We start from the raw sequence: 15,347 nt of genomic DNA, 5'->3' as shown, positions 1-15,347 counted from the left end.
ATTGACTCTGTACCAGTACCCTGTATATAGCCTCCACATTGACTCACCGTAACACCCTGTATATAGCCTCCACATTGACTCTGTACCGTAACACCCTGTATATAGCCTCCACATTGACTCTGTACCGGTACCCCTGTATATAGCCTCCACATTGACTCTGTACCGTAACACCCTGTATATAGCCTCCACATTGACTCTGTACCGGTACCCCTGTATATAGCCTCCACATTGACTCTGTACCGTAACACCCTGTATATAGCCTCCACATTGACTCTGTACCGTACCCCTGTATATAGCCTCCACATTGACTCTGTACCGTAACACCTGTATATAGCCTCCACGTTGACTCTGTACCGTAACACCCTGTATATAGCCTCCACATTGACTCTGTACCGGTACCCCCTGTATATAGCCTCCACATTGACTCTGTACCGTAACACCCTGTATATAGCCTCCACATTGACTCTGTACCGGTACCCCTGTATATAGCCTCCACATTGACTCTGTACCGTAACACCCTGTATAGCCTCCACATTGACTCTGTACCGTAACACCCTGTATATAGCCCCCCATTGACTCTGTACCAGTAATACCCTGTATATAGCCTCCACATTGACTCTGTACCTTAACACCCTGTATAGCCTCCACATTGACTCTGTGCCGTAACACCCTGTATATAGCCTCCACATTGACTCTGTACCGTACCCCTGTATATAGCCTCCACATTGACTCTGTACCGCAACACCCTGTATATAGCCTCCACATTGACTCTGTACCGTAACACCCTGTATATAGCCTCCACATTGACTCTGTACCGTAATACCTGTATAGAGCCTCCACATTGACTCTGTACCGCAACACCCTGTATATAGCCTCCACATTGACTCTGTACCGTAATACCCTGTATAGAGCCTCCACATTGACTCTGTACCGTAATACCCTGTATATAGCCTCCACATTGACTCTGTACCGTAATACCCTGTATATAGCCTCCACATTGACTCTGCACCGTAATACTCTGTATAAAGCTCCACATTGACTCTGTACCGTAATACCCTGTATATAGCCTCCACATTGACTCTGTACCGTAATCACCCTGTATATAGCCTACATTGACTCTGTACCGTAATACCCTGTATATAGCCTCCACATTGACTCTGTACCGTAATACCCTGTATATAGCCTCCACATTGACTCTGTACCGTAACACCCTGTATATAGCCTCCACATTGACTCTGTACCGTAATACCCTGTATATAGCCCCACTATTGTTATGTATTATTCTTATCTCTCACTTTTTTATGGATGTTCTTAAACTTGTATTGTTGGTTATGGGCTTGTAAGTAAGCATTTCACTGTAAGCTCTACAGCTGTTGTATTCGGCACTTGTGACAAATATAATTTGATGTGATTTGATGAACTGTTGATGAACTGTTTAACTTTCTGTAATATCAGGACTAATTACTGTTTAACTTTCTGCAGTAACATACAGTTTAATCCTTAGTGTGTCAAGGGACTCGTGTGAAGGTGCAAACCACACGAACTAATGGAAGTATGGAGGTAGTTTAGTGCCCCAAAATATAATGTTTTAAATATGTGTTAAAAGTGCACAATGTATACAAAAGTATGTGGATTCGGCTATTTCAGCCACACCCGTTGCTGACCGGATGTATAAAATCACACAGCCATACAACCTCCATAGACATTAGCAGTAGAATGGCCTTAGTGAAGAGCTCAGTGACTTTCAACGTGGCACCGTCAAACGATGCCACCTTTCCAACAAGTCAGTTCGTCAAATTTCTGCCCTGCTAGAGATGCCCCGGTCAACTGTAAGTGCTGTTATTGTGAAGTGGAAATGGTAGGTCGCTCAAGCTCACAGAACGAGACCGCAGAGTGCTGAAGCTCGTAGCACGTAAAAATCATCTGTTGCAACACTCACTACCGAGTTCCAAACTGCCTCTGGAAGCAACGTCAGCACAATAACTGTTAGTCGGGAGCTTCATGAAATGGGTTTCCATGACAGAGCAGCCTCACACAAGCCTAAGATCACCATGCACAATGCTAAGTGTTGGCTGGATTGATGTAAAGTCCCTGATGGACATTCCTGGGTTTGGCGGATGCCAGGAGAATGCTACAATGCTTCGTGCCAACTGTAAAGTTTGGTGGAGGAGGAAAAATGTTTCATGGATCCAGTGAAGGGAAATCTTAACGCTACATAACTCAGTGACATTCTAGATGATTCTGTGCTTCCAACTTTGGGGCAACAGTTTGGGGAAGGCCCTTTCTGGTTTCAGCATGACAATGCACCCATGCACAAAGTGAGGTCCATACAGAAATGGTTTGTCGAGATCCGTGTGGAAGAATTTGACTGGTCTGTACAAAGCCCTGATGTCAACCCCATGGAATGCCTTTGGGATGAATTGGAACGCAGACTGCGAGCTAGGCCTAGTTGCCCAACATCAGTGCACGACCTCACTGATGCTCTTGTGACTGAATGGAAGCAATGTTCCAACATCTAGTGGAAAGCTTTCCCAGAAGAGTGGAGGCTGTTATAGCAGCAAAGGGGGAACCAACTCCATATTAATGTCCATGATTTTGGAAAGAGATGTTGGACGAGCAGTTGTCCACATACTGCTGGTCATGGAGTGTGTACATATATATCCTGTGTTTTGTCTTATATCTCCTAGATTTACGACAGACACTTCAAAACCTTGTTTCTTATGATTTACTTTTTGTCTGTCTGTCACGTCCTGACCTTAGTTCCTTTTGTATGTCTCTGTTTTAGTTTGTTCAGGGCGTGAGTTGGGGTGGTCAGGACGTGAGTTGGGGTGGTCAGGACGTGAGTTGGGGTGGTCAGGGCGTGAGTTGGGGTGGTCAGGGCGTGAGTTGGGGTGGTCAGGGCGTGAGTTGGGGTGGTCAGGGCGTGAGTTGGGGTGGTCAGGACGTGAGTTGGGGTGGTCAGGGCGTGAGTTGGGGTGGTCAGTGTGTGAGTTGGGGTGGTCAGGGCGTGAGTTGGGGTGGTCAGGGCGTGAGTTGGGGTGGTCAGGGAGTTGGGGTGGTCAGGGCGTGAGTTGGGGTGGTCAGGGAGTTGGGGTGGTCAGGGCGTTAGTTGGGGTGGTCAGGGCGTTAGTTGAGGGCGTGAGTTGGGGTGGTCAGGGAGTTGGGGTGGTCAGGGCGTGAGTTGGGGTGGTCAGGGAGTTGGGGTGGTCAGGAGTTGGGGTGATCAGGAGTTGGGGTGGTCAGGCGTTAGCTGGGGTGGTCAGGGCGTAGTTGGGGTGGTCAGGGCGTTAGTTGGGGTGGTCAGGGCGTGAGTTGGGGTGGTCAGGGCGTGAGTTGGGTGGGCAGGGCATGAGTTGGGGTGGTCAGGGCGTGAGTTGGGGTGATTAGGGAGTTGGGGTGGTCAGGGCGTTAGTTGGGGTGGTCAGGGCGTTAGTTGGGGTGGTCAGGGCGTGAGTTGGGGTGGTCAGGGCGTGAGTTGGGGTGGTCAGGGCGTGAGTTGGGGTGGTCAGGGCGTGAGTTGGGGTGGTCAGGGCGTGAGTTGGGGTCAGGCGTGAGTTAAAATAGGCGTGAGTTGGGGTGGCCAGGGCGTGAGTTGGGTGGTCAGGCGTGAGTTGGTCAGTGGTCAGGGCGTGAGTTGGGGTGGTCAGGCGTGAGTTGGGGTGGTCAGGCGTGAGTTAGGTGGTCAGGGCGTGAGTTGGGGTGGTCAGGGCGTGGAGTTGGGGTGGTCAGGCGTGAGTTGGGGTGGTCAGGCGTGAGTTGGGGTGGTCAGGCGTGAGTTGGGGTGGTCAGGGCGTGAGTTGGGGTGGGCAGGGCGTGAGTTGGGGTGGTCAGGGCGGAGAGTTGGTGTGGTCAGGGAGTTGGGGTGGTCAGGGCGTGAGTTGGGGTGGTCAGGCGTGAGTTGGAGTGGTCAGGCGTGAGTTGGGTGGTCAGGGCGGAGTTGGGGTGGGCAGGGCGTGAGTTGGGTGGTCAGGAGTTGGGGTGATCAGGGCGTGAGTTGGGGTGGTCAGGAGTTGAGGTGGTCAGGGCGTGAGTTGGGGTGGTCAGGAGTTGGGGTGGTCAGGCGTTAGTTGAGGGTGAGTTGGGGTGGTCAGAGCTGGGGTGGTCAGGGTGTGGGAGTTGGGGTGGTCAGGGAGTTGGGTGGTCAGGGCGTGAGTTGGGGTGGTCAGGGCGTGAGTTGGGGTGGTCAGGAGTTGGGGTGATCAGGGGTTGGTGAGGGCGTGAAGTTGGGGTGGTCAGGGCGTGAGTTGGGGTGGTCAGGCGTGAGTTGGGGTGGTCAGGGCGTGAGTTGGGGTGGTCAGGCGTGAATTGGGGTGGTCAGGGCGTGGTTCCCAATCAGGGCGCAGCTGTCGGTCAGGGGCGTGAGTTGGGGTGGTCATACGTGGCAGTCTGGGTGTCCCACTATGGGTTGGGGTGGTCAGGGTCTCTGAGTTGAGAACCATCAGGGCCTGTTAGTTGAGGGCGTGAGTTGGGGTGGTCAGGGCGTGAGTTGGGGTGGTCAGGGCGTGAGTTGGGGTGGGCATTCTATGTTGTTGTTCTACGTTTTGTTCTGTGTGTGGCCTGGTATGGTTCCCAATCAGAGGCAGCTGTCGATCGTTGTCTCTGATGGAGAACCATACTTAGGCAGTCTGTTTTCCCACTATGGGTTGTGGGTAGTTGGTGTCTCTGATTGAGAACCATACTTAGGCAGCCTGTTTCCCCACTATGGGTTGTGGGTAGTTGTTGTCTCTGAGAACCATACTTAGGCAGCCTGTTTCCCACTGTTAGTTGTGGGTAGTTGTTGTCTCTGATTGAGAACCATACTTAGGCAGCCTGTTTTCCCACTATGGGTTGTGGGTAGTTGTTGTCTCTGATTGAGAACCATACTTAGGCAGCCTGTTTTCCCACTATGGGTTGTGGGTAGTTGTTGTCTCTGATTGAGAACCATACTTAGGCAGCCTGTTTTCCCACTATGGGTTGTGGGTAGTTGTTGTCTCTGATTGAGAACCATACTTAGGCAGCCTGTTTTCCCACTATGGGTTGTGGGTAGTTGTTGTCTCTGATTGAGAACCATACTTAGGCAGCCTGTTTCCCCACTATGGGTTGTGGGTAGTTATTGTCTCTGATTGAGAACCATACTTAGGCAGCCTGTTTTCCCACTAGGGGTTGTGGGTAGTTGTTGTCTCTGATTGAGAACCATACTTAGGCAGCCTGTTTTCCCACTAGGGGTTGTGGGTAGTTGTTGTCTCTGATTGAGAACCATACTTAGGCAGCCTGTTTTCCCACTATGGGTTGTGGGTAGTTGTTGTCTCTGATTGAGAACCATACTTAGGCAGCCTGTTTTCCCACTATGGGTTGTGGGTAGTTGTTGTCTCTGATTGAGAACCATACTTAGGCAGCCTGTTTCCCACTGTTAGTTGTGGGTAGTTGTTGTCTCTGATTGAGAGCCATACTTAGGCAGTCTGTTTTCCCACTATGGGTTGTGGGTAGTTGTTGTCTCTGATTGAGAACCATACTTAGGCAGCCTGTTTCCCCACTATGGGTTGTGGGTAGTTGTTGTCTCTGATTGAGAACCATACTTAGGCAGCCTGTTTCCCCACTATGGGTTGTGGGTAGTTATTGTCTCTGATTGAGAACCATACTTAGGCAGCCTGTTTTCCCACTAGGGTTGTGGGTAGTTATTGTCTCTGATTGAGAACCATACTTAGGCAGCCTGTTTTCCCACTAGGGGTTGTGGGTAGTTGTTGTCTCTGATTGAGAACCATACTTAGGCAGCCTGTTTTCCCACTATGGGTTGTGGGTAGTTGTTGTCTCTGATTGAGAACCATACTTAGGCAGCCTGTTTTCCCACTATGGGTTGTGGGTAGTTGTTGTCTCTGATTGAGAACCATACTTAGGCAGCCTGTTTTCCCACTATGGGTTGTGGGTAGTTGTTGTCTCTGATTGAGAACCATACTTAGGCAGCCTGTTTTCCCACTATGGGTTGTGGGTAGTTGTTGTCTCTGATTGAGAACCATACTTAGGCAGCCTGTTTTCCCACTATGGGTTGTGGGTAGTTGTTGTCTCTGATTGAGAACCATACTTAGGCAGCCTGTTTTCCCACTAGGGGTTGTGGGTTGTTGTTTTCTGTTTTGCGTTGCTGCACCTTACGGAACTGTTTCGTTTTCGTTTCACTCTCTCTGTTATTTTGTTTTGTGTTCAGTTTAAATAAAATAACATGAACATTTACCACGGTGCATATTGGTCCGATCCTTCCTACCGATACACTGTCTTTTTTAAAGAATGTGTTATTCAATGTGTTTCTAAGGGATAAAGTAGTAAAGGCCAAAACGAGTCATAGAATTAAAAATCAAATAGCTAAATGATGGTATGACCATCTTAAAACAATTCCATATGTGCTGTTTAACTTATAATTAGAACATTACCAATTAGAACATTACAGTTTAACTAGCTGTGCTATTGGGACATTACAGTTTAACTAGCTGTGCTATTAGGACATGACTGTTTAACATTACAGTTTAACTAGCTGTGCTATTAGGACATTACAGTTTAACGAGTTTACTTCACAACCCCACAGAGCTGTGCAGTATGGGTAAGTTTACCCCACAGAGCTGTGCAGTATGGGTAAGTTTACCCCACAGAGCTGTGCAGTATGGGTAAGTTTACCCCACAGAGCTGTGCAGTATGGGTAAGTTTACCCCACAGAGCAGTGCAGTATGGGTAAGTTTACCCCACAGAGCTGTGCAGTATGGGTAAGTTTACCCCACAGAGCTGTGCAGTATGGGTAAGTTTACCCCACAGAGCTGTGCAGTATGGGTAAGTTTACCCCACAGAGCTGTGCAGTATGGGTAAGTTTACCCCACAGAGCTGTGCAGTATGGGTAACCGTGGTCATTAACTTTGACACTTTAGTCACCATCTCAGGTCCTTACTAACATGGCAGGTCCTACAGGCCCTAGTTGTGTCACACCTGGGCTACTGTTCAGTCATGTGGTGCCACAAAAAAGACTTAGGAAAAATTGCAACTGGCTCAGAAAAGGGCAGCATGGAATGGAACCAGGGTCTGTAGTGACTCCTCTAACACTGAGATACAGCCTGGAATGGAACCAGATACTGTAGTGACTCCTCTAACACTGAGATACAGCCTGGAATGGAACCAGGGTCTGTAGTGACTCCTCTAACACTGTGATACAGCCTGGAATGGAACCAGGGTCTGTAGTGACTCCTCTAACACTGAGATACAGCCTGGAATGGAACCAGGGTCTGTAGTGACTCATCTAACACTGAGATACAGCCTGGAATCGAACCAGGGTCTGTAGTGACTCCTCTAGCACTGAGATACAGCCTGGAATGGAACCAGGGTCTGTAGTGACTCCTCTAACACTGAGATACAGCCTGGAATGGAACCAGGGTCTGTAGTGACTCCTCTAACACTGTGATACAGCCTGGAATGGAACCAGGGTCTGTAGTGACTCCTCTAACACTGAGATACAGCCTGTCTGTAGTGACTCATCTAACACTGAGATACAGCCTGGAATCGAACCAGGGTCTGTAGTGACTCCTCTAACACTGAGATACAGCCTGGAATGGAACCAGGGTCTGTAGTGACTCCTCTAACACTGAGATACAGCCTGGAATCGAACCAGGGTCTGTAGTGACTCCTCTAGCACTGAGATACAGCCTGGAATGGAACCAGGGTCTGTAGTGACTCCTCTAACACTGAGATACAGCCTGGAATGGAACCAGGGTCTGTAGTGACTCCTCTAACACTGTGATACAGCCTGGAATGGAACCAGGGTCTGTAGTGACTCCTCTAACACTGAGATACAGCCTGTCTGTAGTGACTCATCTAACACTGAGATACAGCCTGGAATCGAACCAGGGTCTGTAGTGACTCCTCTAACACTGAGATACAGCCTGGAATGGAACCAGGGTCTGTAGTGACTCCTCTAACACTGAGATACAGCCTGGAATCGAACCAGGGTCTGTAGTGACTCCTCTAGCACTGAGATACAGCCTGGAATGGAACCAGGGTCTGTAGTGACTCCTCTAACACTGAGATACAGCCTGGAATGGAACCAGGGTCTGTAGTGACTCCTCTAATACTGTGATACAGCCTGGAATGGAACCAGGGTCTGTAGTGACTCCTCTAGCACTGAGATACAGCCTGGAATGGAACCAGGGTCTGTAGTGACTCCTCTAACACTGAGATACAGCCTGGAATGGAACCAGGGTCTGTAGTGACTCCTCTAACACTGAGATACAGCCTGGAATCGAACCAGGGTCTGTAGTGACTCCTCTAGCACTGAGATACAGCCTGGAATGGAACCAGGGTCTGTAGTGACTCCTCTAACACTGAGATACAGCCTGAATGGAACCAGGTCTGTAGTGACTCCTCTAACACTGTGATACAGCCTGGAATGGAACCAGGGTCTGTAGTGACTCCTCTAACACTGAGATACAGCCTGTCTGTAGTGACTCCTCTAACACTGAGATACAGCCTGGAATGGAACCAGGGTCTGTAGTGACTCCTCTAACACTGAGATACAGCCTGGAATGGAACCAGGGTCTGTAGTGACTCCTCTAACACTGAGATACAGCCTGGAATGGGACCAGGGTCTGTAGTGACTCCTCTAACACTGAGATACAAAGCCTGGAATGGAACCAGGGTCTGTAGTGACTCTCTAGCACTGAGATACAGCCTGGAATGGAACCAGGGTCTGTAGTGACTCCTCTAACACTGAGATACAGCCTGGAATGGAACCAGGGTCTGTAGTGACTCCTCTAGCACTGAGATACAGCCTGGAATGGAACCAGGGTCTGTAGTGACTCCTCTAACACTGAGATACAGCCTGGAATGGAACCAGGGTCTGTAGTGACTCCTCTAACACTGAGATACAGCCTGGAATGGAACCAGGGTCTGTAGTGACTCCTCTAACACTGAGATACAGCCTGGAATGGAACCAGGGTCTGTAGTGACTCCTCTAACACTGAGATACAGCCTGTCTGTAGTGACTCCTCTAACACTGAGATACAGCCTGGAATGGAACCAGGGTCTGTAGTGACTCCTCTAACACTGAGATACAGCCTGTCTGTAGTGACTCCTCTAGCACTGAGATACAGCCTGGAATGGAACCAGGGTCTGTAGTGACTCCTCTAGCACTGAGATACAGCCTGGAATGGAACCAGGGTCTGTAGTGACTCCTCTAACACTGAGATACAGCCTGGAATGGAACCAGGGTCTGTAGTGACTCCTCTAACACTGAGATACAGCCTGGAATGGAACCAGGGTCTGGTGACTCTCTAACACTGAGATACAGCCTGAATGGAACCAGGGTCTGTAGTGACTCCTCTAACACTGAGATACAGCCTGGAATGGAACCAGGGTCTGTAGTGACTCCTCTAACACTGAGATACAGTGCTTTAGACCGCTGCACCACTAAATAAACCCATCAGAAGTCTGCAGCTAAAGGTAGAGAGTAATAAGTCTGCCTGGTTGGATCTCTTTAACGTTAGGGCTCAGAATGAAAGGAACGGGATTGTGAAAGGAACGGGATTGTCGTTTTGAAATTTCAAAGTGTAAATTGGGTTAATGATCTAAACCTTACGCTGCCGCAGGTTCTTTGGTGGAAAATAAGCCACAAAAACACTTTATAGAGGAGAGTTTGTCCTCGTTTTAATGATGAGTCATTTCGTGTGTTTTGATTCTGGAGTGTGCTTGAAAATCAAAATTAATTGAACTCTGTGATGAAAATTAGGTTCATGTAGTCTTTGACACTGTATGCAACATACAATATATTATGGAGTGAGCTTGAAAGTCAAACTTAATTGAACTCTGTGATGACAATGAGGTTCAGGTATTTTGTTTTGACACATTTCCCAAAAATACCTAATTTTCACAGAATACAACAAACAAACAGCCAATACTGAAGAATTTTCAAGACAATTATTTCAGTGAACAATTAGAAATATCAGGTGTGTTCATTCAAGTGGAACTTGAACAGTGTTTTTACTACTAAATATAAACATTCCCATTTTATGCTTCAAAACCAACTTTATAAAATGTTTTTTTATTTTTTTAATTGGTTCTATTTGATTCGAAATGACATAATGTACAGTAAGACATTGTTGGCAGTTCAACGTATTAATAATACCGCTAAATTAGGGTCGTAGTACACAATCTACTTTGAAACAAAATTATCCACCTCACAAACATGTTTAAGCGGGGCGGCAGGGTAGCCTAGTGGTTAACCCACTGTTCCTAGACCAGTTAACCCACTGTTCCTAGACCAGTTAACCCACTGTTCCTAGACCAGTTAACCCACTGTTCCTAGACCAGTTAACCCACTGTTCCTAGACCAGTTAACCCACTGTTCCTAGACCAGTTAACCCACTGTTCCTAGACCAGTTAACCCACTGTTCCTAGACCAGTTAACCCACTGTTCCTAGACCAGTTAACCCACTGTTCCTAGACCAGTTAACCCACTGTTCCTAGACCAGTTAACCCACTGTTCCTACACCAGTTAACCCACTGTTCCTAGACCAGTTAACCCACTGTTCCTAGACCAGTTAACCCACTGTTCCTAGACCAGTTAACCCCAGTTAACCCACTGTTCCTAGACCAGTTAACCCACTGTTCCTAGACCAGTTAACCCACTGTTCCTAGACCAGTTAACCCACTGTTCCTAGACCAGTTAACCCACTGTTCCTAAACCAGTTAACCCACTGTTCCTAGACCAGTTAACCCACTGTTCCTAGACCAGTTAACCCACTGTTCCACTGTTCCTAGACCAGTTAACCCACTTTTCCTAGACCAGTTAACCCACTGTTCCTAGACCAGTTAACCCACTGTTCCTAGTCCAGTTAACCCACTGTTCCTAGACCAGTTAACCCACTGTTCCTAAACCAGTTAACCCACTGTTCCTAGACCAGTTAACCCACTGTTCCTAGACCAGTTAACCCACTGTTCCACTGTTCCTAGACCAGTTAACCCACTGTTCCTAGACCAGTTAACCCACTGTTCCTAGACCAGTTAACCCACTGTTCCTAGTCCAGTTAACCCACTGTTCCTAGACCAGTTAACCCACGGTTCCTAGACCAGTTAACCCACTGTTCCTAGACCAGTTAACCCACTGTTCCTAAACCAGTTAACCCACTCTTCCTAGACCAGTTAACCCACTGTTCCTAGACCAGTTAACCCACTGTTCCTAGACCAGTTAACCCACTGTTCCTTGACCAGTTAACCCACTGTTCCTAGACCAGTTAACCCACTGTTCCACTGTTCCTAGACCAGTTAACCCACTGTTCCTAGACCAGTTAACCCACTGTTTCACTGTTCCTAGACCAGTTAACCCACTGTTCCTAGACCAGTTAACCCACTGTTCCTAGACCAGTTAACCCACTGTTCCTAAACCAGTTAAGCCACTGTTCCTAGACCAGTTAACCCACTGTTCCTAGACCAGTAAACCCACTGTTCCTAAACCAGTTAACCCACTGTTCCTAGACCAGTTAACCCACTGTTCCTAGACCAGTTAACCCACTGTTCCACTGTTCCTAGACCAGTTAACCCACTGTTCCTAGACCAGTTAACCCACTGTTCCTAAACCAGTCAACCCACTGTTCCTACACCAGTTAACCCACTGTTCCTAAACCAGTTAACCCACTGTTCCTAGACCAGTTAACCCACTGTTCCTAGACCAGTTAACCCACTGTTCCTAAACCAGTTAACCCACTGTTCCTAGACCAGTTAACCCACTGTTCCTAAACCAGTTAACCCGCTGTTCCTACACCAGTTAACCCACTGTTCCTAGACCAGTCAACCCACTGTTCCTAGACCAGTTAACCCACTGTTCCTAGACCAGTTAACCCACTGTTCCTAGACCAGTTAACCCACTGTTCCTAGACCAGTTAACACACTGTTCCTAGACCAGTTAACCCACTGTTCCTAGACCAGTTAACCCACTGTTCCTAGACCAGTTAACCCACTGTTCCACTGTTCCTAGACCAGTTAACCCACTGTTCCTAGACCAGTTAACCCACTGTTCCTAGACCAGTTAACCCACTGTTCCTAAACCAGTTAAGCCACTGTTCCTAGACCAGTTAACCCACTGTTCCTAGACAAGTTAACCCACTGTTCCTAAACAAGTTAACCCACTGTTCCTAGAACAGTTAACCCACTGTTCCTAGACCAGTTAACCCACTGTTCCTAGACCAGTTAACCCACTGTTCCACTGTTCCTAGACCAGTTAACCCACTGTTCCTAGACCAGTTAACCCACTGTTCCTAAACCAGTTAACCCACTGTTCCTAATCCAGTTAACCCACTGTTCCTACACCAGTTAACCCACTGTTCCTAGACCAGTTAACCCACTGTTCCTACACCAGTTAACCCACTGTTCCTACACCAGTTAACCCACTGTTCCTAGACCAGTTAACCCACTGTTCCTGGGTAAATAAAGGTGTGTGAGAAAGAAAACACCTGTACCTATATATAATAATATAGTTGAAACATATTACAATTTGAGTTTGCATCCCTGTTTAGTTTTTTATTTATATAATCTATATAATTCATAAACTTCCCAGAAGACTAAATATAACAATACCGTGTGACGCATACTGGATTTACTGGATTCACTGGATTTACTGGATTTACTGGATTCACTGGATTTACTGGATTCACTGGATTTACTGGATTTACTGGATTCACTGGATTTACTGGATTCATTGGATTCACTGGATTTACTGGATTCATTGGATTCACTGGATTTACTGGATTCACTGGATTCACTGGATTTACTGGATTCACTGGATTTACTGGATTTACTGGATTCACTGGATTTACTGGATTCATTGGATTCACTGGATTTACTGGATTCACTGGATTCACTGGGTTTACTGGATTCACTGGATTTACTGGATTCATTGGATTCACTGGATTTACTGGATTCATTGGATTCACTGGATTTACTGGATTCACTGGATTTTCAGCAGATATTTTGATGTAATTCTTTATTAATTATAACAAGAGGAACAATAGTGGTAACATTCCGCCCATGAGGCCACTAGGTAATTTAACTGCAGGAAATACTATAATTCACCAATATATTTCTTGGTAAACCTAAAAACATTGCAATCAGAAGTAATTAACATTGTACAGCTAGTTAAACTGTAATGTTAAACAGTATTGTCCTAATAGCACAGCTAGTTAAACAGTATTGTCCTAATAGCACAGCTAGTTAAACAGTAATGTCCTAATAGCACAGCTAGTTAAACTGTAATGTCCTAATAGCACAGCTAGTTAAACAGTCATGTCCTAATAGCACAGCTAGTTAAACTGTAATGTTAAACAGTAATGTCCTAATAGCACAGCTAGTTAAACTGTAATGTTAAACAGTAATGTCCTAATAGCACAGCTAGTTAACATCTGGCCTGGTACATTGTTTGCTGCCTCAAGCTAGTTAAACACTAATCGCACAGCTAGTTATGTCCTAATAGCACAGCTAGTTAACATCTGGCCTGGTACATTGTTTGCTATTTGCACTGTTTCAGCTAAAAAAAACACAGAGCTGAACTTTAGCTACATGGCCAAGTAGCTGCCGGGAGCATGTCTTGTCATTGGAGAAGTGGGTGAAGGTGTCATTTGGTTAGCTAGCAAGACATGTGAATTTCTACGCTAGCTAGTTAGCTATGCTGAACTTGAAGCACTTTTATCTACAGTTAGCATATTTCTTTGTGGGTTAATGAAATGTCTTTGGCATCGATCAAAATGGCAGGTAGGGAATTTCCCATTCAGTTTTTAAAAAAAACGTGGGTTGGGACAAGCATGTTTTGGCAGGCAAGCTGCGGAAGGACGAGCAGGCGACTATTCGTTGTTAATTACTGTAAACACACAGTCCAGTTCATAGTGAATGATGGCAGGCCCTACTTCCTGTAAACACACAGTCCAGTTCATAGTGAATGATGGCAGGCCCTACTTCCTGTAAACACACAGTCCAGTTCAAAGTGAATGATGACAGGCCCTACTGCCTGTAAACACACAGTCCAGTTCATAGTGAATGATGACAGGCCCTACTGTCTGTAAACACACAGTCCAGTTCATAGTGAATGATGACAGGCCCTACTGCTGTAACACACAGTCCAGTTCATAGTGAATGATGACAGGCCCTACTGCCTGTAAACACACAGTCCAGTTCATAGTGACTGATGACAGGCCCTACTGCCTGTAAACACACAGTCCAGTTCATAGTGAATGATGACAGGCCCTACTGCTGTAACACACAGTCCAGTTCATAGTGCCTGTAAACACACAGTCCAGTTCATAGTGAATGATGGCAGACCCTACTGTCTGTAAACACACAGTCCAGTTCATAGTGAATGATGACAGTCCTGTGTGGTAAATAGCTTATTTGTATAAAGGCCTACTAAAGCTCTGATTGGCTATGGCCCACCGGTCTGTGTAGAATCCGGTCCTGGACCAGTCCGATGTTTTTATAAGGTTTAATTTACTGCAGTGTCTGTTATTATTTTTACTTGTCCAAATGCACGGCCACTTCCCCACTCTATATAGCTATAGCATTACTATACATCATTCCCACACATTCTATGAATTCATGAAAATTACCATATTTAAGTGCTCGCTTGTCAGAAAATGTTTAACAAAGTGTCATATTCTTCCTGGGGGTGATTTGAATAAGACTGCATGTTGCTAAAACGCTTGTCAGTTCCACTTCAAATTAAAGCAGAGGATTAAAAAATTGAAATAAGATTTTTCTTAAAGATGGTAAATCTCTCTACCAACATAGTCTGGGGGGGGGGGGGGGGAAATCGAATATTTTCTCCAAAGATGTCCCAAAATAAGTTAGAAGAAGCTGTTTTTGTTCTTGGAATTGACATTATACAGGAAGCCATTTTGGAAGAGTCTCAGAATCCCAGAACTAGGAGCACTAGATTATCTTGGACACTTCGAAAGGACAAAAATTATTTGCTGTAGGATCAAGAAGATGTTTAGTATGACTTAAATGTTTTGGAATATATCCACAGGGAATCTCTTGGCTAATTGATAATTGGTCATCCGTTTGTTTCCCTGTTAAATCACATATTATGATAAATATTAAAACGCTGTTATCCCTTTGTACATGAGCAGAAACTTGAAAATGGTGAAGGATCTGATGTATTCATCATGTATTAGTGGTATGAGAGAGAGAGAGAGAGAGAGAGAGAGAGAGAGAGAGAGAGAGACAGAGAGAGACAGAGACAGAGACAGAGAGAGACAGACAGACAGACAGACAGACAGAGCGAGAGAGAGAGACAGACAGAGACAGACAGACAGAGAGACAGACAGACAGAGAGAGAGACAGACAGAGACAGACAGACA

This window comes from Oncorhynchus nerka, linkage group LG22, assembly GCF_034236695.1.
Source record: "Oncorhynchus nerka isolate Pitt River linkage group LG22, Oner_Uvic_2.0, whole genome shotgun sequence".
Classification (NCBI taxonomy): Eukaryota; Metazoa; Chordata; class Actinopteri; order Salmoniformes; family Salmonidae; genus Oncorhynchus; species Oncorhynchus nerka.
This window is presented reverse-complemented; position numbering follows the sequence as displayed.